We start from the raw sequence: 22,707 nt of genomic DNA on the forward strand, positions 1-22,707 counted from the left end.
TTCCTTAACCTTAATCTGGATTATCATTTTATTATGGGCTTCATGAATTTTAACTACTTTTATCATCTCTTTACACTTTTATGAGAACTTATCTCATTGTCTGGCTCTTTTATAGGTTGTAAATGCTGAAAATAGAAAAAAAAAAAACCCAGCACATCTTGGTTTATCACTCTATCCTCATCTCTATCAGATGGCCTGGTTTAGAGTAGTCATTTGCTGAAGAAAAGAGAGAAAAAAAAAAAAACAGACATAAGAAAGCAAAGAAGCAAAAATAAATACATATGTATATACATACATACATACATACATACATACATAATAAAAGGCCAGACTTGGCAGCTCATACCTATAATTTCAGCATTTTAGGAAGCCAAGGTGTAAGGAATCACTAGAGGTCAGGAATTCAAAACCAGTCTGGTACACATAGCAAAACCCTGTCTCTACAAAAAACGTCTGGAGATCAGCCAGGCATTGGTGGCATGCACCGGTAGTCCCAGCTACTTTGGACAATGAAGTGGGAGGACTGCTTGAGCCCAGGAGTTCAAGGCTGGAGTGATCCATGTTTACACCACTGTATTCCAACTCAGATGACCAGACAAGGCCCTGTCTCAAAAAAAAAAAAAAAAGACAAACTAATTTTGCCACCTGCAATGGTGCATGGTATATAAGAAGTCAAATATCTCCCCAGGCTATCCCTCATTTTTCATCACCCACCTATGAGTGAGAATATGCGGTGTTTCATTTTCTGTTCTTGTGTCAGTTTGCTGAGGATGATGTTCTCCAGATTCATCCATGTCCCTACAAACGACACGAACTCATCATTTCTGATTGCTGCATAATATTCCATGGTGTATATGTGCCACATTTTTCCAATCCAGTCTATTATCAATGGGCATTTGGGTTGATTCCATGTGTGTACCTACGCAACTGTCTTGCATGCTCTGCTCATGTACCCCAAAACCTATAATCCAATAAAAAATTTAAAAAAAAAAGAAGTCAAATAAAGAAATGAACAAATGAATATACTAAAAAACAAAACAAATATGGTTGTTTACTGTACCATTTCTTGTAAACACATCTTATGGAGCTGTTATTGCACTATATTGTCATCACAAACATCTCAGCCACACTCGGTTGATTTGACTACATTTTGTATGATCAGAGGTGAGTGGGCCCAACGTTGCTGGCTTTGAAAATGGTGGTGGTGGCAGCTAGTTGGCAACTTTAAAAAGTTGGAAAAGGCAAGCAAATAAACTATTCCTTGGTACCTCCAAAGGAATGCAGCCCGGTAGACCCCTTGCAGATTTCTGACCTATACAACTGCAAGATAAGTTAAGGCACTATGTTTCTGGTGATTTCTTAGAGCAGCAATAGGGAGCTCGTGCAGATTTGACAATTTGGTGTCAGATCACTGATGCCTTGTCCTTTTCCATCTCCTTCCATCTCTGTTTATAATATTCCTACAACCACCTGCCCTGTGTGCAGCCTCAGCCTCCGGGTGAGATGGCTTCTGCTTTCTTCACAGTGTTTGTGGTTTGCTGCCTCTTACTCTCTGCCTTCTGACTCCACTCATGGTGTCTTTTGGCTTTTCCTCTTCGTCTCGTTTCTTGACAATGATACATTACTGGGCTATGCCAATTAATACCACAATTCTTGTTTAAAATATCAATGCCCCCCCATGTTAGTAATGGTTAGAATATTACATATATACATATATAGACTATATACATAGACTTTTATATATATGTATATACACATTATATTCTATACAGAACATATATATACTATACAGAATGTGCATATATATATATTCTATACAGAACGTATATATATTCTATACAGAACTTCCACTAATGAATGCTACATAGAGTGGCATTCTATACTTTCTGTATAGAATATATATATATACTCATTCTGTATAGTATATATATATATATATATATATACTCATTCTGTATAGTATATATATATATATACTCATTCTGTATAGTATATATATATACTCATTTTGTATAATATATATATATATACTCATTCTGTATAGTATATATATATACTCATTCTGTATAGTATATATATATACTCATTCTGTATAGTATATATATATATATATACTCATTCTGTATAGTATATATATATACTCATTCTGTATAGTATATATATATATATATACTCATTCTGTATAGTATATATATATACTCATTCTGTATAGTATATATATATATACTCATTCTGTATAGTATATTTATATATATTCATTCTGTATAGTATATATATATATATACTCATTCTGTATAGTATATATATATATACTCATTCTGTATAGTATATATATATATATACTCATTCTGTATAGTATATATATATATATGTACTCATTCTGTATAGTATATATATATATATATATACTCATTCTGTATAGTATATATATATATATATAAAATCATTCTGTATAGTATATATATATATATGTACTTATTCTGTATAGTATATATATGATGAAAGAGAGTTACAAATCACACTGATATACAACTAACATATGGATTAAACATTTCATGGGACCAGAAGCTTATATTGCAGCCATTGAGATGATTGCTTTGACAAATATTAAAAGTGAAAATTAATCTTTTAAACAAAAGTAGAAATCATAACATTGCTATTTGGTTATTGTCCCATCAACTGAATAAAACGTTCTTGAAGATTCAGTATAATTTGAGAAGTACAGATTCTCTATTTCTAGTAAGTAGATAGTTATAGCAAAGGGACTATCTTTGAATATGTATCACACTTTTAATTTTAACTTCAGAAGTTCTCAAGTGCCTCTTCCGTAAAATTTTGGTGGAGTACAACAGGTGCCAAAATAGTGAATTGACTAGGTTAAATTAAGAAAAGTAGTAACTATTCTAATATATTTGTAGCAAAAGCAGAGATGTTATGGCAAACATATTTGATTCTGAGCTGAGAAAATACAGTACATAATGTTTTCTGACTTGTTATGACCTAGAACTTTAATCAAAATTTATTATCTTGACATCAGAATGTAAGAATAGTGTCCTCACATTGTCTGCACATAGATTGAAAATGACTTCATATAGAGAAAGTGGTCAAAAACAAATGGAATGAAACTGGATATGGAGGAGACACAAACTCAGTTCTAATATGAGAAGCTATTGCTTGTAGGACTATATCAGGAAAAATGAAAAGGTCAAAGCTGTTTCTGTTCAAAACTGTTAATAAATTAAATAATTTATTAACAATTCTCCTACAAGAATATGCTACTGAGTATGATAAGGCTAAAATTACCAACAGATAAGTGGTACTAATTTCTTCTTCTTTGTCAATTAAATTGAAACAGGAAAAATAATCAATCAAATAACTCAAGTAATAAACTCTCCTCTCATTTGGGAGTAAGTTGGATTAATGGTAGAAATTAAAAGAGTATTGAATTCTCATCCTTTTAAGAAATTGCAAACACTTTCACTAAAGAATGCTACATAGAGAGTAATTTTGAAGAAAGTTTTTTTTTTCAACTTCCTTGTAAAATACAAAAGAAGTTAAAAAGAAAGAGAGAAATTACAGCTTGGAAAAAAATAACAATTAATTTTAAAAGCAGAGTCCAGACAGAGTAATCACTAAGAAATGTTTTTAAAGTAGTTAATGGAGGAAAGCGTATATGGGCACAAATTTATAACATAAGCCAATTCATTTCATAAAAATTTATGTGAAAAAGATCAGCTGACACTTTCTGTTTCTCTTGAAGTCTGATTTATGACCTAGATGCCCAGATAGATTTCTGTAATAAGAAAGCTGGGTTGCTGTCCCTCTACAACCGTGGTTTCCCCACCTTGGAAGCACAGGATTAAGAGTATCTCTATGCTCTTGACAACCAGACTTTGTCAAATAAAGTTCCTCACGTGAAGCCCTGAATACAACAAATTATAGGAGTGACTATTTTTTTTTTTCAATTATACCAACAAGAATACACAGCTAGTACCGGTATAGCATACATACGAGAGTAACTGCTTACATCACGGATGACTTAGATCTTTACAACTCTTCTCTCACAGAACTAGTTAGGAAGTTTTGGTATAGAACCTAAGTATTGGTACCACACAGGGGCTGCTTTGTGAAGAAGTCAGTAATGTACTCCTTCTTTCTCTCTCTCATCTCATGCCAAAAAATATTTCTAAATTTACGCAGAGAATGAAAACCTTACAAAACAGATGCAAGAAAGAGAAAGTAGATTGGCATCCCAGAAAAAATAGAAGCCATGCCTCAGGCATGATATGGAACTGAGATAGAAAGGATCCCAGTGTCACAGCCTCATGAGAATACACATTTTTCAAGTAATCAATAAGATGTATTCAATCAGAATAAGACGTTGAAAAAAGAGGAGGCCACTTTGCCAAGACAACTGCAACTTGTCAATGTCTACTCTGATTTACTCAAACCTATTAGTAGTAGCCAAACTACTATTTAAATGTGCTAAGTTTGGCTTCATGAGTAGGGTAAAGGGTACACTGTTAGACAAATACTTTGTGTGTATAGGTCTTACTATGCTTGAGACTAAGTGAAAAGAAACCAAGAAAAATAACACGGTGCCTAGGAAAAATGCTTCCAAACAAAGCTGAGATAAAACTTTCCATTTTCATTCAACAGTATTTACTAAATGGTATTGGTGAGTGGTGGAATCTTGGCGATTTGTTTTTTCAGTAATTTTCATATACTTTCTTTTTTTGGAGAGAGTCTCACACTATTACCCAGGCTAAGAGGACAGTGGTGCCATCTTGGCTCACTGCAACCTCCTCCTCCTAGGTTCAAGTGATTCTCCTGCCTCAGCCTCCTGTGTAGCTGGGACTACAGGCATGTGCCACTGTGCCCAGCTAATTTTTGCATTTTTTTTGGAGAGATGGGGATTCACTATCTTGGCCAGGCTGGTTTCCAACTCCTGACCTCAAGTGATTTGCCCATCTTGGACTCCCAAAGTGCTGGGATTACAGGCATGAGCCAACGTGCCCTTCATATACTTTTAAAACAAGAAATTTATGTAATGTTTGAAAAATAAAATTAATAAGAATACAATGTGTTAAAACATGAAAAATCCACTAAAGTAATACTTGATGAAAATTTATAATTTTAAGTGCGAAAACAAAAACAAATCCAGAAGGACTAATAAAGAAACACAAGCACTATGTTTAGAATTGATATAAAAACAAACCCAGCTTTGCTAAGTGTAATTCAAACAATGAGATAAACGAGTTTCATGCTGTGAAAAATTAAAACAGTAATATGCTCAGATTGGAAATCTTATAGGTTGTAAGTTTTTATGATGTCAAATTTATACTAATAAATTTCAAACCTGGAAAAATAAACAAATTGCTGGGAATATGCAAATGACTAAAGTTCACTTACCTAATAAAAATAGGCATGAATATATTGAAAGAGCTATCTGTAAAGATATTCACCAAATATTATGTATAAGAACAAAATATCAGATGCAACAAAATGTACAATAATTTTAAATTTGTGAAATGATTTTTTCACCATGCAAATAAGCAATTAGCAGTTAAGTTTTGGGAGAGTCAAAAGCTATAAATAGATTTTTCAACTGCATGGCTGGGTCAGTGCCTCCTACCCCATTATTTAAGGGCCTACTACCCCATTCTTTAAGTTTGTAGTTTGCCTTTCATCTAATAGTTAGGTATACACAGCCTTCTTGCTGGCAAAGGGTGACTTAAAACAACTTTCAACATATACACACACACACACATATATAATACACACACACATATTTATACGCACACATATATATACACACACATATATATGTGTGTATACATGTGCGTATATGTGTGCGTATATATGTATATACGCACATATATACACACGCGTGTGTGTGTGTGTGTGTGTATGTTTGAGATGGAGTTTTGCTCTTGTTGCCCAGCCTGGAGTGCAATGGCATGATCTCGGCTCACCACAACCCCCGCCTTCTGGGTTCAAGCAATTCTGCCTCAGCTTCCCTAGTAGCTGGGATTAGAGGCATGCACCACCACACCCAGCTAATTTTATATTTTTAGTTGAGATGAAGTTTCTCCGTGTTGGTCATGCTGGTCTCAAACTCCTGACCTCAGGTGATTCTCCGCCTCAGCTTCCCAAAGTGCTGGGATTACAGATATGTGCCACTGCACCTGGCCAACTTAAATTTTTTATTTTATGTATCTTGATATTTTTAAAAATAAATTTAACTATACCAACAATTTATATGAGTTTTAAAATAATATTATAATATATAAATACATTTTAAATTGAAGGATAAATTGTCAGGGTTTTATGATGTTAAAGGCTGTTAATTCCCAAAACATCTCTTTGCTGATGAAATCTGAGATGAGATTCAGTCTTCTCTGTAACAAATTTGATAAACGTTTTCTCATGTAAATATTTCCTAGGCATGCACTTTCTGTGGGACACTGCTTCAAGAATGTGGGGATAGTGCAAATATTGGAAATGTAACAAGTTGTAGTAGCATCATGTTTAAAGAGCATAGCTTCATTGAAGATTTGTGCTAACTGTAATTCCAAATGATAAAGATTATCTTCATCATATGTAATATAAAAACTTTCCCAATTCTAGAGGTGATAAAGAAGAGAAAAATAATGCCTTTAATAGAGACAGTGTTTGATTATTTTACATTACATGGGATGGAAACACAGCTTTTAACCAAACAGAGATGGGTAGTATAATGTATCACTGAAGATGAACTGTAGCTTTTCCATAATAGAAACTTGATGATAAATTTCATAATGAGGAAAACTGACACAGTAATGAATGAGTAGAATTTTTTGATTTTATATTTGCAGAAAGTTGAAGAGATCAATGCATTTGATTACTGCATTTACATTAATATTATCACTTACCCTAGATTCTTGCTTCATTAATCACACTGTTCTGGCATTCTCTAGAGAAAAGCAATTTACTTAAGCCAACTAATGTATTTTACTTGGATACAGGGAGTCAAGTGAATTCTTGGTAGAAATTGTATCCATCACCAAACATGGGATCTCATACCATTAAATAAATAAATAAATAAATATATATATTTACTTAATGGAATTTTCCTTTACATAGGTGAATTAGAGACTTACTGATAATAAATTATGGTTATTGTTGTTGTTTCTATTGTATTTTATTTTTTTAGTAAAATTATACTTTTAATCCCAAATATATTCACCTCAAGGAAGATCTAATATCCCTCTTGTCAAGCTTAACTGATATGATTGTTTACCTAGAAAACCATAAAGATTCTTCCAGAAAGCTCTTAGAACTGATTAAAGAATTCACCAAAGTTTCCAGATACAAAATTAATGCACGCGAATCAGTAGCTCCTCTATACACCAACAGCAACCAAGCTGAGAATCAAATCAAGAACTCAACCCTTTACACAAGTGCTGCACAAAACAAACAAACAAAAATACTTAGGAATATACCTAACTGAGGAGGTGAAAGAACTCTACAAGGAAAACTACAAAACACTGCTGAAAAAAATTACAGATAACACAAGCAAATGCAAATACATCCCATGCTCATGGATGGGTAGAATCAATATTGTGAAAGTGACCATACTACTGGAAGTATCTACAAGTTCAGTGTATTTCCCATCAAAATACCATCACCATTGTTCACAGAATGAGAAAAAAAATTCTAAAATGTATATGAAACCCAAAAAGGGCCCATGTAGCCAAAGCAAAACTAAACAAAAAAAAAAAAAAATCTGGAGGCATCACATTACCTGACTTCAAACTGTATTACAAGACTATAGTTACCAAAACAGCATGGTACTGGTATAAAAAATAGGCACATAGACCAATGAAACAAAATAGGAAACCTAGAAATAAAATAGGCACATAGACCAATGGAACAAAATAGGAAACCTAGAAATAAACCCAAATACTTAACAGCCAACTGATCTTTGACAAAGCAAAACAAATCATAAAGTGGAGAAAGGACGCCCTTTCAACAAATAGCTCTGAGAGAGTGAAACTGGATCCTCATCTCCCACCTTATACAAAATCAACTCAAGATGGATTATGGATGCAAATATAAGACCTGAAACTATAAAAATTCTGGAAGATAACATTGAAAAAACCCTTCTAGACGTTGGCTTAGCCAAGGATTTTATGACCAAGAAACCAAAGGCAACTGCAAAAAAAAAAAGATAAATCTCTGGGACTTAATTAAACTAAGAAGCTTTTGAATGGCCAAAGGAATGATCAGCAGATTAAATAGATAATCCACAGAGGGGAAGAAAGTTTTCACAATCTATACATCTGACAAAGACTAATATCCAGAATCTACAATGAACTCTCAAAGCAGCAAGAAAAAAATGAAGACTCCCATCAAAAAGTGGACTAAGGACATAATTAGACAACTCTCAAAAGAAGACATACAAATGGCCAACAAACAAATGAAGAAATGCTCAACATCACTATGATCAGGAAAATGCAAATCAAAACCACAATGCAATATCACCTTATTCCCACAAGGATGGCCATCACCAAAATCTAAAAATAGTAGATGTCGGCATGGATGTGATGAATGGGTAATACTTCTACATTGCTGGTGGGAATGTAAACTAGTAAAACCACTGTGGAAAACAGAGTGAAGAACTCTTAAAGAACTAAAAGAACCACCATTTGACCTCGTAATTACACTGCTAAGTATCTATCCAAGGAAAAAGAAGTCATTATACAAAAAAAGGTGCTTGTACATGTATATTTATAGCTGCATAATTCACAATTGCAAAAATGTGGAACCAATCCAAATGCCCATGAATCAGCAAGTTGGATAAAGAAACTTGCTTTCTTGTGTAACTATCTGATGGAGTACTACTCAATCATAATGAGAAATAAACTAATGGCATTCACAGCAACCTGGTTGAGACTGGAGACTATAATACCAAATGAAGTAACTCAGGAATGCAAAATCAGCCATTGTATGTTCTCACTCACATGTAGGAGTTAAGCTATCAGAATGCATAGCTATGAGGATGCAGAAGAACTCCTTAACTCCCATAGGAATAACACAATAGATGTTGTTGACTCTAGGGGATATGGTGAGAAGGGGGTGAGGGATAAAATAATACAAATAGGGTGCAGCATACACTGTTTGGGTGTTGGGAGCACCAAACTCTCACAAACCACCACTAAAGAACTTACTCACATAACCAAACAACCTCTGTTCCCCAATAACCAATGGAAATAAATAAAAAAATAAAAAATAAATTCTGATCAGTAGATGTGCCTTTTGGGATTGATTGAAAATGTATATCCTAAAAGTTTTAAATGTTGTGTAAAGTCCCTTGTCAGTTCATTCCTAAACCACATCTAAGACCATAGTTGAAATGCGCTCAGGCTTCTAAGAACAAAAAGAAAAGTTCAATACTTTTCTATACAGTATTTGCAAATTAGATACATTCTCAAATATATATTCACATGGGTTGTACAAGGGGCTAAGGAGGAGAGAGAGAAAATTTGTGTGAATGGGTTGGGGGTAGAAAGAAACAAACAAGGGTAAGATGTGTCCAGAGGTCTCAATGGTGCCTGGGTATCTGAGCCAGCAAATCTCAAGGAAAAGAGGGCATGCATGGGTAGTCCTGAGAGTCTAACTGGCAGGATTCTGCCTGGGCTCTGGAAGACACCACTGGTTTCAAAGTTGTGGCTAGTTTTGAGGCCAGGTTTGTTTAGGCCTCTGATATGGTTTGGCTCTGTGTCCTCCACCCACATCCCATTTTGAATTGTAATCCCAATGTGTCTAGGGAGAGACCTGGTGGGAGGTGATTGGATTATAGGGGCCATTTCCCCCATGCTGTTCTCATGATAGTGGGGGAGTTCTTGCAAGGTCTGATGGTTTGAAAAGCAGCAGTTTCCCCTAAGCTTTCTCTTTTCTCCAGCTTCCATAAAAAGACCTGCCTTGCTTCCCCTTTGCCTTCCTTACACCACGATTGTAATTTTCCTGAGACTCCCGCTAGGCCTTGCAGAACTGTAAGTGGATTAAGCCTCTTTCCTTTACAAATTACCGGTCTCAGGTATTCTTTATAGCAGTGTGAAAATGGACTAATACAGCTTCAGTGTTGTCACTCTTGGCAACAACAATGTCATGAAATGTCAAACATTTAAAACAACAACAGTTACTATTACCTTATTAAAAAGCAGAAAGTGAAAAATATGTCACAAGAAATTTAAGAACAGCAACAAAAACAGCACTGTCTTGTTTTTTCATGTTATGTAGCATCAAATCCAGAAAAAGCAGGGGGCCAAATTACTTAAGAAATCTAATAAAAATCATGACTGCTCTATGATGAGTATAGTATTTATATTAAGAATTATATTACTTTTGCATTAATAAATTATCTAAGTCTTACACCATCTGCTGCTGCAGGTTTTAGTATATCTCTCGTTTTACAGACACAGACAATGCGGCCGAGAACGTTAAAACAGCAAACAAAACTTCTTTATGGGTTAGCAAGCTTAGGCTTATGGAGCTTGTGCTCAAAACCAGTTGAATGTAGCTCAGCCCACTTTACAGGATGCTTTTATACCCCTTTGTATTGAAACAATTTATCATTATTCATTCAACCAAATGGATGCAGTATCTGTAAGGCACAAGGCCTCCTCATGATCTGGGATTTATAGGCAGAATAATACTACTGTTATTCCCACCAGCTCCTTCTATTTTCTGGTCTGTGTCCTAAGTGATTTTTTAATTAATCCAGCATCCCAATGATACAGATGCCTTGCCATCCTGATTGTGCAAATTCAAAAAAACTAAACTGAGATCAAAAGCACTTTCAATATCACATAGCTATAGGTATTATAATCCTTGCTCTCAAGAAAATATTTAAAAGGGACATATGCAAAACACCTATCCAAATAATTATACTCAAGGTTGAATACTAAATGCTAAACACATTTGTTACATGAATCATAGAGTGTATGCCATTATTATAACACTTCCCAACTTGAATTTATTTGCGAGCCTTCGTCACCAGAAAAGAGGAAAGTCTTCTGTGTATATTCCTGGAGAGTACCAATAAAAGAGTAGAAGTGAATAACTAACTTTGATTAATAATAATAATGGCAATAGGAGAAACCATTTCCTTAGGAACCTGTGGGAAACTACAAAAGAGACCAGTATTTTGATGAAGTGATGTAAATGAGTTTAAGACTGTCAGAAACACTTTTTCAATGATTACTTTCGAGCTTACTTTTATTTTATTTTTTTCACAAAATTGAATGAATTGTAATGTTCATCTTAAAACTATTTCCGATTATTTATTTATTTACTGTTTGCGACACAGAAGCTGAGGTTTAGGCAGAAAACCTCAGCAGTCTTGCGAAACGTAAATATATTTGAAGGGATTAACAATGATTACAATCTTTAACCATTATAATTTCTCAAGGCAGTTATTCTCTATGATCTGTCTTAACCTGATAAATGTTTCATAATTTTTGATTGTCATAAAAGTTTATAATTAGATGAGTAACAATATAACTTATCAGCAAGTAATAGTTCACTTGTGTTTCTTTGTTGTTAGAATGAAAGACAAGAAAATTTGATACAGGAAATCAAGTCTGATAGTGTAGGATTCAGTTTTTAGTCTCACTTGAGAGTTCTCAACCTAAATAAGTGGCAAAATAAGAGAGAGAGGAGAAAAGCGTGGTGGAGGAGAAAAATATATAAGTGTTTTAAGACCCTGATAAAAAATTGTCTATTATCTTCTCTTACTAGTAAAGAGAAGGTGATTTACACAGCAAAACACCTGAATGATCAAAAACTTAATTTCCAGTGATACACCTTAATGTCCCTTTATTTAAATTAACTCCATGCTTAAAGTGAAATTCTGATATGTTTTCATTGTTCCAGTGGGGTCCTTACATTTTTCTAATTCTTCACCCTTGAAGGTAGGCTTACATTTCTGTGATTAGAGAATGGAAAAAAAAAGTATTTTTAGGAGATTCAGATTACAGATAGAGACAAATGCATGTGACCAATTGTTTTAGTAAACCATTATTTCACAACCATTTAACAGCATATAAAAGTCAATTACATGGTTAGAGGAGAGTGAATAACCCCATCAGAAGAATAGATATGGATATGGAATTGTTAAAATTGTTATACTGAGCCCCCAGAGAAAAGTAACATGTGCAATTAAAAGTGATTTAAAAGAAAAAGGAAGTAGTCCAAGGTCACACATATATGGAAGGGCTTGGACTGTAATCCAGACATTTTCTCTAATTGTCAAGTGAATATTAAAAATGAACTGATCTGTTATTCTTGAATAATACGTATTATATTCTTATATGTTTAGGACTTTTCTTAATGCCTATAAAATAAGTCATACTTCAGCCATTCTTGTCCTAAAATTAAATATTATACATCCTCTTAGTCTTTTTGTTAAAAAACATAGTTCATTATTTGTACATTTAGCATGTTTGCGGGAAAGAAAAAGAAACAGAATTAGAATGCATTAACTTTTTGATTATATCTTAATATTTTATTTTCCTATTTAAACTGGATAAAAGTATATGGGAGGCCTTGGAAAGGTAAATGTATACAAAATCAACTTCATCTTCAAATATAAATAATTACATACAATTTAATAAAATGAATGTAATATGTTCAATATATCTGTCATTTGCATTGATATTTCTCTAAAATGTTTTCTGATTAGGTAATTTTTGGTGTGTTGGCATTCTTGAATTACTAGTTTTTTAGAATATGTTTGTTTTAGAAATGAGTCTGTTTTGGCAGAAGAAAAAAGAGTCAGAAGGTTCCCACATGAGGGGTATTTGCTATCTACAGGGCAAATAAAAATACTGTAATGATGGATACAAGAAGAATTTACCTGCAGTAAATTCATTACTACAGGCTTCTCTGCTTTTGTGTCATCAAGTAGTTAGAGGAACATACATTTTGAAAACTCTTGGGTGAGAAATAGACGGAAACACAAACAGTATATCATCAAGATATTTTCGCATAACAATTACAAACCTCATTTGCTGCACAATTGACTTTTATTTTGCTCACAAGTCTAGGAATCAGTTGGGAATCTGCCTGTTAAATTTCTAGCCTGCTGGTGGAAGGGACTGGACTGGTACGCAATGTCTCTTTTCCTTCAGCAGACTGGCTTGGCTTTGTTCTTGTGGTGGAAGCAGACATAAAGGTGGGGGAAAGAGAGAGACAGATTGAGAAAAGAAACAGGCAGTGTCTTCCAAAGCCTAATGTGAGATATAGAACAGGGACATTCACGACAGTGTATTGGCCAAGCAAGTCAAGGAAAACCTACATTCAAAGGGTTAAAAAGCAGACTCAACTTCTCAGTGGGAGGTGCTGTAATCACATGACAGGGGACATGAATCAATGAAGGGGTGAAGAATTAGAGCCATTCTTTTGCAATCAATCTCACACAAGGAGTACGTACAACGTGACCAAGGTGGCCTTAAAGTTCCCCTCAGCTTTACTAAACTTTAGACAGACTTTTTTTTTCTATTGGTTTTAGGCTCCTGACCTCATTTTCCTTAGGGCATTCATTCTTTCTCTGCTGCTTTGAAATGTATGTAAATCTTCTTCCAGCCTTTTGACAGTTTTACAACCCAGGAATATCTTTCACGAGAACCTGGGAGTCATCCATTGGAAATGCAATAACGAAGGAAGGAAGTAGCACCCCTCTTTCCTAGTCTCTACGGGAGGGCAGGAGCCTTACCTTGAACTCCAGTTAGCAAATACAGATGGCCTCATCACAGAGAACAGTGTTTGCAAACTCAGGAATAACTCAAATGCATGACACATTCCACTGATCATAATCCCTTCTCTATGCCCTCCGGTATTTCTACACTCCCCTTAGCACTGAAAATCCTTCCAGCCTTTTGTTTCAGCGGAGTTGAATTCTCTCTCCTATTTCACTAGCTTTGATTAAAGCATTTCTTACCTGTTTAGCTTTGTCTAGTGTGATTTTGCTTTGGCATGATCAGAGAAAAGTGTGAATTCTGCTTCTGAACACTTTGCTGGAATAAGAATTACCTGCATGACCATGATACACCTAAACTGAGTTTTTTGCAGAAGGAAGCCCAGTCCTGTTCTGTGTGTTCTCTATACAGCTGTAAAAATCAATGGGCAGAAATTGACATAATTTTAACAACTAATTATTAATGCTTTTAAATTAATCTTGCAAGTTAATTTAAGGAGAAATGTGCTATTTAGCAATTAAGTAAGCTTACAAGTGTGTTTAAGACTTAATAAATGTGTGGGACTTACCCTAGTTTCTTGATAAATCTATGGAGAGATAATTTCAGTCTCAATCTAAATCATGTCGGAAGAGTAGGTCCTTAGAAGCACCAACTTTTCATCATCTTCTGCCTACTGTTAAGGGAAGACCCCTGGCGAAAAAACGAAACTCCAAGGAAATATTTAAAACACTGATTGTCAGTTATGCTGCTGCTAAAACTGTAATGGATCATTAAACTCTACGGCATATGATCTTCCCTCATTTGATCTGAAGAGATGTCTCAGAATTTAATATTGCCATTTTTGAATTTGTCATCCTGTCTTTTGGAAAAGTATAAGAAAAAATTTTTTAAAATCGTATGGCTAAAGTTAAAAATAATTGTTTTTATGCATGAAATGTTTTAAGCAAAATAATAAACATCATTAGTAACTCATCCAAGTGAGTACAATGGAAAAAAAATCTGTATAGAACTGAATCCCAGAAGAGATCAATTTAAACTACATAAAGTGTGAGATCCAGAACTGGATAATGAAAGTGAAGCTGTATTTGATAAAATGATTAAAGCAGAATAGTTTAAAATGAAAATTTTTGCAAATATAGAATTCATAGTGTAGCACTGAGTTCTTTAAATTCTAAAATAATTTTAAAATAATAATCTTTATGGATAATAGATGCTGTATTAGAGTTCTCAAGAGACAGAACTAATAGGATAGAGGTATATGTGAAGGGGAGTTTATTAAGGAGAACTGACTCACATAATCACAAGACAAAGTCCTACAATAGGTTCTCTGCTAGACGAGAACAAGGAAGCCAGTCCGAGTCCCAGAACCTCAAAAGTAGGGAAACCAATAGTGCAACCTTCAGTCTGTGGCTGAAGACCCAAGTGCTCCTGGCAAACTACTGGTGGAAGTCCAAGAATCCAAAAGCTGAAGAACCTGGAGTCCAATGTTCGCAGGCAGGAAGCAATCAGCATGGGAGAAAGATGGAGACTAGAACGTAGCCAGTCTAGTCTTTCCATCTTCCTCTGCCTGCTTTTATCCTAGCCATGCTGGCAGTTGTTTAGATGATGCCTGCCCAGATTGAGTGTGGACTTGCTACTCCTAGTCCACTGAGTCAAATGTTAATCTCCTTTGGCAATACCCTCACAGACACAAGCAGGAACAATACTTTGCATTCTTCAATCCAATCAAGTTGACACTCAATATTAACCATCACAGATGTTACTCTCAAAAAGTTCTATCTGCTTTGTAGTTAGAGCAGAGTTTCTTAAACCCAGTCATATGTGCATTTGGTTCCAGACAGCTCTTTGTTGGGACCAGTGAGGGGTAGGAAATGCTACTGTGTGCATCATAGGGCACTCAGCAGTATTCCTGGCCTCAACCCACTAAATGCCAGGAGACTCTTCTTAGTGGTAACAGCCATAGATGTCTCCAGATGTAACAAGTCCAACTTAGAACCACAGATTTGTTGAGTGTAGGCATAAAATGAACATGACACAAATAGACTTTTAAAAAAATGCTCGTATGTTGTGAAAGAATAGACGACATCTAACATGTATCAAACATCCACTATATGAAAGGCATTATACTGGTCAGGTTTTTATTCCATTCAATAATAACTCTGTGCAATAGATCTAATCACCCTACACATATAGAGAAGGAGGCATTCGGAATTCACCCAGGATCACACAGCTAGTAATTTTAGGAGCTGAGATTAAAGAATCAGTTATGACTACTCCGTAGTTCTGTCATTTCTCAGTCTGTCTCCATTTGTTACTTGAGTACGATTAATGAGGACTTTGTATTGAGAGAAAATAAGAAATGTCTCCCGTAGAAAATAAGATTAACTTTATGTTATGAAAGAGAAACATTTAAATCATTCATAGTCCCCTTAACGGGAATTAGTTTCTTCATCGCTTTTGCTTGTAAAATATTGGATATTATATTTTGTGTCTTAGCTGTATATGTACGTACTTTACTCCATTAGAGTGCAAATCAGCTGAAGTTACAGTATTTTTATTTCCATCATTGGATCCCTCCTTTGTCTAATATTGAGCTCTTCATATGATAACCATGAGCCTTATGTTATATTGAGTACTTGAATTATGGCTGCTCTAAATTCAGAGACGTAAGTACAAAATAAAAATCCTAATTTCAAGTCTTAGCATGCAACAGGTAAAATAATTTATTATAGACTGAAAGGGTAATATTGTTTATATATGGTATTAAATAAAATATATTATTAATTTTTTTCACCTATTTTATTTTACTCTTTCATGTGTCTCTGAAAACATTTTCATTTACCTGTGCAGGTTATATTATATTTCCAGTGGACAGTGCTGGTCTAGCATTGAGTGCCTGTTAAATAACTGTTAGGTTGAATGTCAAACATATGGATGTATTTATTTTGACTTTTAATTTTATTTATAGATCGTTTATATCATACCATTTTAAAAATTTAACAACTACATGTCGGCATGTTACATAAATAAGCGTGTGTCCGTGTTTAAATGAATGTACACACAGTAAAGTCTAGAAATTAGGTAATTTATTATCATATTATTTCCCTGTAATAGTTGCTTCTGGCAATGGCTTTCCACTATATTTAATAGTTTATTTAGTGAATAAATAGTAATGTTCTTAGCTTGTGTTTATATGATAAATAAACATAATTCCATAACAGTATATTAGAACAGGATACTAGAACCAGTTTTAAATATAAATGAAGTGTGTCTCTAAAATGAGGTGATTTCAGGATCACCAGAATTATGCTTCTGCCCCCCTACCATCTCTTCAAACTGCAGGTTAATATTACAATTTGTGTAATGTGCTGCTTCTTTAAGACTTGATAATTTCTATTAAAATAAAATCATCAGTTAATATTTGAGATTTCATCAACAACTTAAGGTGAATGGATTTCAGATCAGATAACAAAGGGCACATGTTGGCAAATAGCGGAACAATAACTTGGTCAAGGAAGTTTGAATGAAAGAGAAATAAAAATTGAAAACTAGGGACACCAGAATAATTTTGGACTCTTGAACCTTAGATACAAGTCTTATTCTTCATATTGGACAGCACAGATATAAAACACTTCTATCATTTCAGAAACTTCTATTGGTCTGCAGTGTCTAGTGCTTTGTATGTAACATCAGTTTTGTTAATAGCTAATCAGAATAACGGCCTCTCGGACACATCCACGTCTTAATCCTTAGAACCTGTAAATAGTCACATTACATAGCAAAGTGAAATTAAGATTGCAAATGGAACTAATTCAGATGACATTACAATAGAAAGATCATGCTGGATTTTCTGAGTCCTCCCAATGCAATCACAAGGGTGTTCACAAGAGGAAGAAGAGGTCAGGGTGATGGGACACGACAAGAGTTTGAGGCTGGAGGAAGGAGGCCAGGAGCCAAGAAATGTGGGCTCTCAAGACTCAAAAAATAAGAAAATAAGAAAACGGATTCTTCCCTAGAATCTCTAGAAGGGAATGCAACCTTGCTGATGCCTTGGTTTTAGCCCAGTGTGTTTCTTATTGGACTTTTGACCTACAGAATTGTAAGATAGTGTGTTTGTGTTTTTTTAAGTGACTAAATTTGTGGTAATCTGTCATAGCAGCAATAGAAAATTAACACAAGTAGTTATCTAAAGTAATTTCACTCACTATTCACTCAAAAATACAGGATCTATTTCACTTTTTTTAGTTGGGTAGAGAGAAATGATATGTTCTAGAGATGAAGCATATTTTTTTCTGGATAATTTTTTCTCGCTACTAATTAGGTTAAAACATGTGGAAATTGTCCCTTTTATCTCTAATGCATTAGATACATTCAAATTCTTCATGTATAACTTTGATTAATTAAACATAATTAATGAGAGCTCCAGTTAATTGAAAATTGTGTGTGTGTGTGTGTGTGTGTGTGTGTGTGTTTCTTTATTCAACTTAAAGGGGGAAATGATAAATGTAGGGAAACTTGCATGAGGAATTCAAACCAAAAAGCAAATTATCCATGTTCTGGGGGAAAAATCCTTGCAATTCAATACTCTAGATTTTTAGAAAAAAAATAATAATATTTAAAGCACTTAAATTACTTTCCATGTTCTGTGTAATAAACACAATATTAGGTGGGTGAAAGTAAGTGAAGATTAGGTAAAGAGAGTCAAAGTAAACAATATTTCATGTATTAGAGGGTATAACAAACAGCTCATTTAAAAAAAAATTACAATTACTGGTTTCTCCAATTCAAATGAAAGCAAAAGAATTTTTTGTTTGTTTGTTTGTTCTTTGAGACGGAGTTTCGCTCTTGTTGCCCAGGCTGGAGTGCAATGGCACGTTCTCCGCTCACCACAACTTCCGCCTCCTGGGTTCAGGCAATTCTCCTATCTCAGTCTCCTGAGTAGCTGGGATTACAGGCACGCGCCACCATGCCCAGCTAAATTTTTTTTTGTATTTTTAGTAGAGACGGGGTTTCATTATGTTGACCAGGATGGTCTGGATCTCTTGACCTCGTGATCCACCCGCCTCCGCCTCCCAAAATGCTGGGATTACAGGCGTGAGCCACCATGCCCAGCCCGCAAAAGAATGTTTAAAGTCAAGATGTTTTCCCCCCCAAAAAAATTAATTATTAATTTTTTCCCCATTTTTATCTGCTAGTCTATTAAACTTTATAAATCAAATACCTATTAATTCCATTTTCTTTATTTGGCAGCAAAAACTGTAATTTTCTTAGGATGTTAGTGGATGCATGAATCTCTATGATCTTGTGTGTTACTTAAACTTTTTATGCTTTGAAATTTTCTTTGGAGCTTCCAAGGTATTGTCATAACTTTTCAACATTTGAGCTTATGTTTTAAATGAGGTAAAGCCTAGTATTTCTGAATAAGTCTTAATTTTTATGATAAATTTATGTATACATTTATCAAAATTCTTCGTTTTCTTTATCTTTGTGATTTACCGTGTTGTCCTTTACCTTAAATACAGAAAAAAAGGTAGTAAAAATTCACTGGCCAAGTTCAGTGGCTCACATCTGTAATCCCAGCACTTTGGGAAGCCGATGTGGGCGCATCACCTGAGGTCAGGAGTTCAAGACCAACCTGACCAACATGGCGAAACCCTGTCTCTACTGAAAATACAGAAATTAGCTTTGCATGGTGGTAGACACCTGTAATCTCAGCTACTCGAGAGGCTGAGGCAGGAGAATCTCTTGTACCTGGGAAGTGGAGGTTGTAGTGAGCTGAGATCTCGCCTCTACACTCCGACTGGATGACAGAGTGAGACTCTGTCTCAAAAAAAAAAAAAAATATATATATATATATATATATATGTGTGTGTGTATATTTAATTGGATTTGTCCTAAGGATAACAAATATAAACACATACTTACAAGCCCTCCATTAAATTGTATGGTTAAAACTAAATACTTAGAGGAAAAGGTATCTTTATAAAAATTATAAACTAATAAATTGATTAAATTAAATTAGATTAACTTTGATTTTTAAAAAGTAGCTGGCACAAAAGAAGGTAATCTTATCCTGTATTTTACATTATTATCATCATACTTCTATATTTTTATGACCTATGTTGATTTGATTGATGAGCATTTCAGATTATCTCCTTAACTCTGCCTTGAAATCCTTTTGTAACTTTTTAAAAAATTATTATTTTCTTGACATAAGTGCTTCCATTCACAATTCTTATGCATTGTGAACAATACATAAGAATTCAAATTCAATTGTGAATTTGAGTTATCAGAAAAAAATCAATGTCTTTTTTTATCAATAAACTGTAAATCTGAAATGGTGTAGGGAATAAACCTTGATATGTCATATTTGATACTATTTGATGCTTAAGATTAAATCCAAGAGGCAGGCATGGAGCTCAAATATGAAGAGAAAGGAGGGTCTAGGCTTAAATGCTGTTTGTCACATCCCGTGAATTTTGGGATTATTTCAGTCAACAAATACTTTTTCAGCTTGAGCTAATTTGGGTGTGTTTTCAGTTACTTGTAACTAAAAAAGTTCTAACTAATTCAGTAGATTATATGCTCTGTGAGGTATGCTGCCTTTAAATCATCACTAATTTATCTCAAATGCCAAGAACAGTTTCTGATCTATAATAAGCACTTAATAACTAATTTGACAATAAAAATATAAGAAATAGATTTTATACAAAGGAAGTTTGATTTTATAGACTTTATAAACATTATTCTCTAGATTTATTAATTTTGAGACATTTAAAATGGTGTTTTTAAAGGAAAAGTGAATTTCATTTGGGCAGTTTGATCGATTTTATCTTTCTCTTTCTAGACTTTACTGAACTTGAATTTCAATGTGAACAGCAAGATTTGAATAGAAACACTTTATTTTGACAATAAAGTTACTATTATTATTTTTATTATCATTATTTGGGACAGAGTCTTGCTCTGTCATCCAAGCTGGAGTGCAGTGGCACAATCTCAGCTCACTGAAACATCTGCCACCTGGGTTCAAGGGATTCTCCCGTCTCAGGCTCCCAAGCAGATGGGATTACAGGCAGGCACCACCACGCCCAGCTAATTTTTGTATTTTTGTTAGAGATGGAGTTTTGCCTTGTTAGCCAGGCTGGTCTGGAACTCCTGACCTCAGGTGATCCACCCCCCTCAGCCTCCCAAAGTGCTGTGATTAACGGTGTAAGCCACCACGCCCAGCCTAAAATTATTTATACCATGACACTGTTCAATTCATCACATACTAATTAACTGCATTTTTACTTCATGATGATAAATAACTCTAAATATTACTTTCTCAAATATCTGTGGGATGCCATTAGATTCCAGAGCTTTTGATTATTCATAGCTATACTTGGCACCATGGTCTTTCATCTACCAACATTCCAACAGTGGGCTTTCCAGGTTATTTCTTTATGACTTTGTTATTGCTTACACAGAAAGCCTTCATGAAGCACGCAGAGAGCACAATGTTTTCCATTCTATTTTTCTTCACTTTCAAGCATTAGGGACTCTTGTAACAATGGAAAATTATCATTCACTCTTATTTTTAAATTGTATTTTAATTAGAATATATAAGTCCTGCATGTTCTTTAATTATATTTTATATGTCATGTGATTCCATTTACTGTTTGATCATGAAGATCACTTCTGTTAGTATTTTCAGTACTGTATAAAGCTGTAAAAACAGGACAAAAATTACAAATTCTTATGTTCAAATTAGGAAGGACTTGCACATTCAATAAAAATCTTCTTTTACTTTATTTTTATATTCACATTATACTTGTTAGCTGTATTAGGTAGGTTTTTATATCATGGGTTTGATCTGAATAATTTTTAAAGTCTATCTTTTAGCTGTAATCTCTCTCTTTCTCTCTCTTTGTTCCTCCCTCTCTCTCTAGCTTTTTATTTTGGGATAATTTTAGGCTTCCAGAAGAACTGCAAAAATAGTACAGGCAGTTTTCATACAGTCTTCAGCCAGCTTCTTCATATGTTAACATCTGAACAAAAAATGGAAAATTATTAAAACTAAAAAATTAATTTGGGGATAATGCTATTTTAACTAAATTACAAAATTTATTCAGATTTCACTGGATCTTTCACTAACGTTCTTTTTCTTTCTGTTGCATTGGGATTTAGTTCAACAGACTCTACCACTGGCACTAACTGCATCTGCAGTTTCTACCTTCTTTCTCTTTTCTTGGAGAACTTGGCTCTTACATTCAAAGTGTTAATTTTCATCATTTTCCCCAACTCCCCCCCTCCTTTCTCTTTTATTTAAGATCTAAGTTATGGCACTATTCTGTAGCCAGAAACATCAGTACTATAGCTGTATAGACAGACAGTTTAACTTGAATTATTATAAGATAGCTGAATTTCTGAAACAGATTTTTTTTTAGTCTAAACCAATGAACACTTCTATACCAACACATGCAACATAAAGCACTACTTTTAATGAAAAAACTCTCATTTCTCAATTTTTATTCCTCTTTTTTCCTTGCCAACTCCCACACTTCCACACTAATGCTCATTCTTCTTATTGGTAACAAAAACCCCAGTGATTCCTTTTAAATCTGTTTCTTTTCCCTCTTTCAGCCCTGCAACTACTCTATGTATTCCAGTCTCTGCCCACCTGTTAATTTCTGATTGGTCTTCAGTCACCTGCAGTTCACTTTCCCTGAGACTCCCCATGCCAATCTTCCACACCCTCATCACTCCTCTCAAGCACCTGTTATTCTGCAGAGAAAGACAACATCTCTAAATAGAGCTGGCCCAGCCTCTTCTCTGGCACCTTGCTTTATCAAATGTGTACCCCCTTTTCTCTCCCTCACCCTCTTTCCATCAATTGCCTCCCATCCCCAGGTAAAGGTATCTTTTACTAAATGCATGAACATGCTCCTGTCTCTGTCCTCTCATACCTGATTCCTTTTCATTATGT

The sequence above is a fragment of the Callithrix jacchus genome, chromosome 13, assembly GCF_049354715.1.
Source record: "Callithrix jacchus isolate 240 chromosome 13, calJac240_pri, whole genome shotgun sequence".
NCBI lineage: Eukaryota > Metazoa > Chordata > Mammalia > Primates > Cebidae > Callithrix > Callithrix jacchus.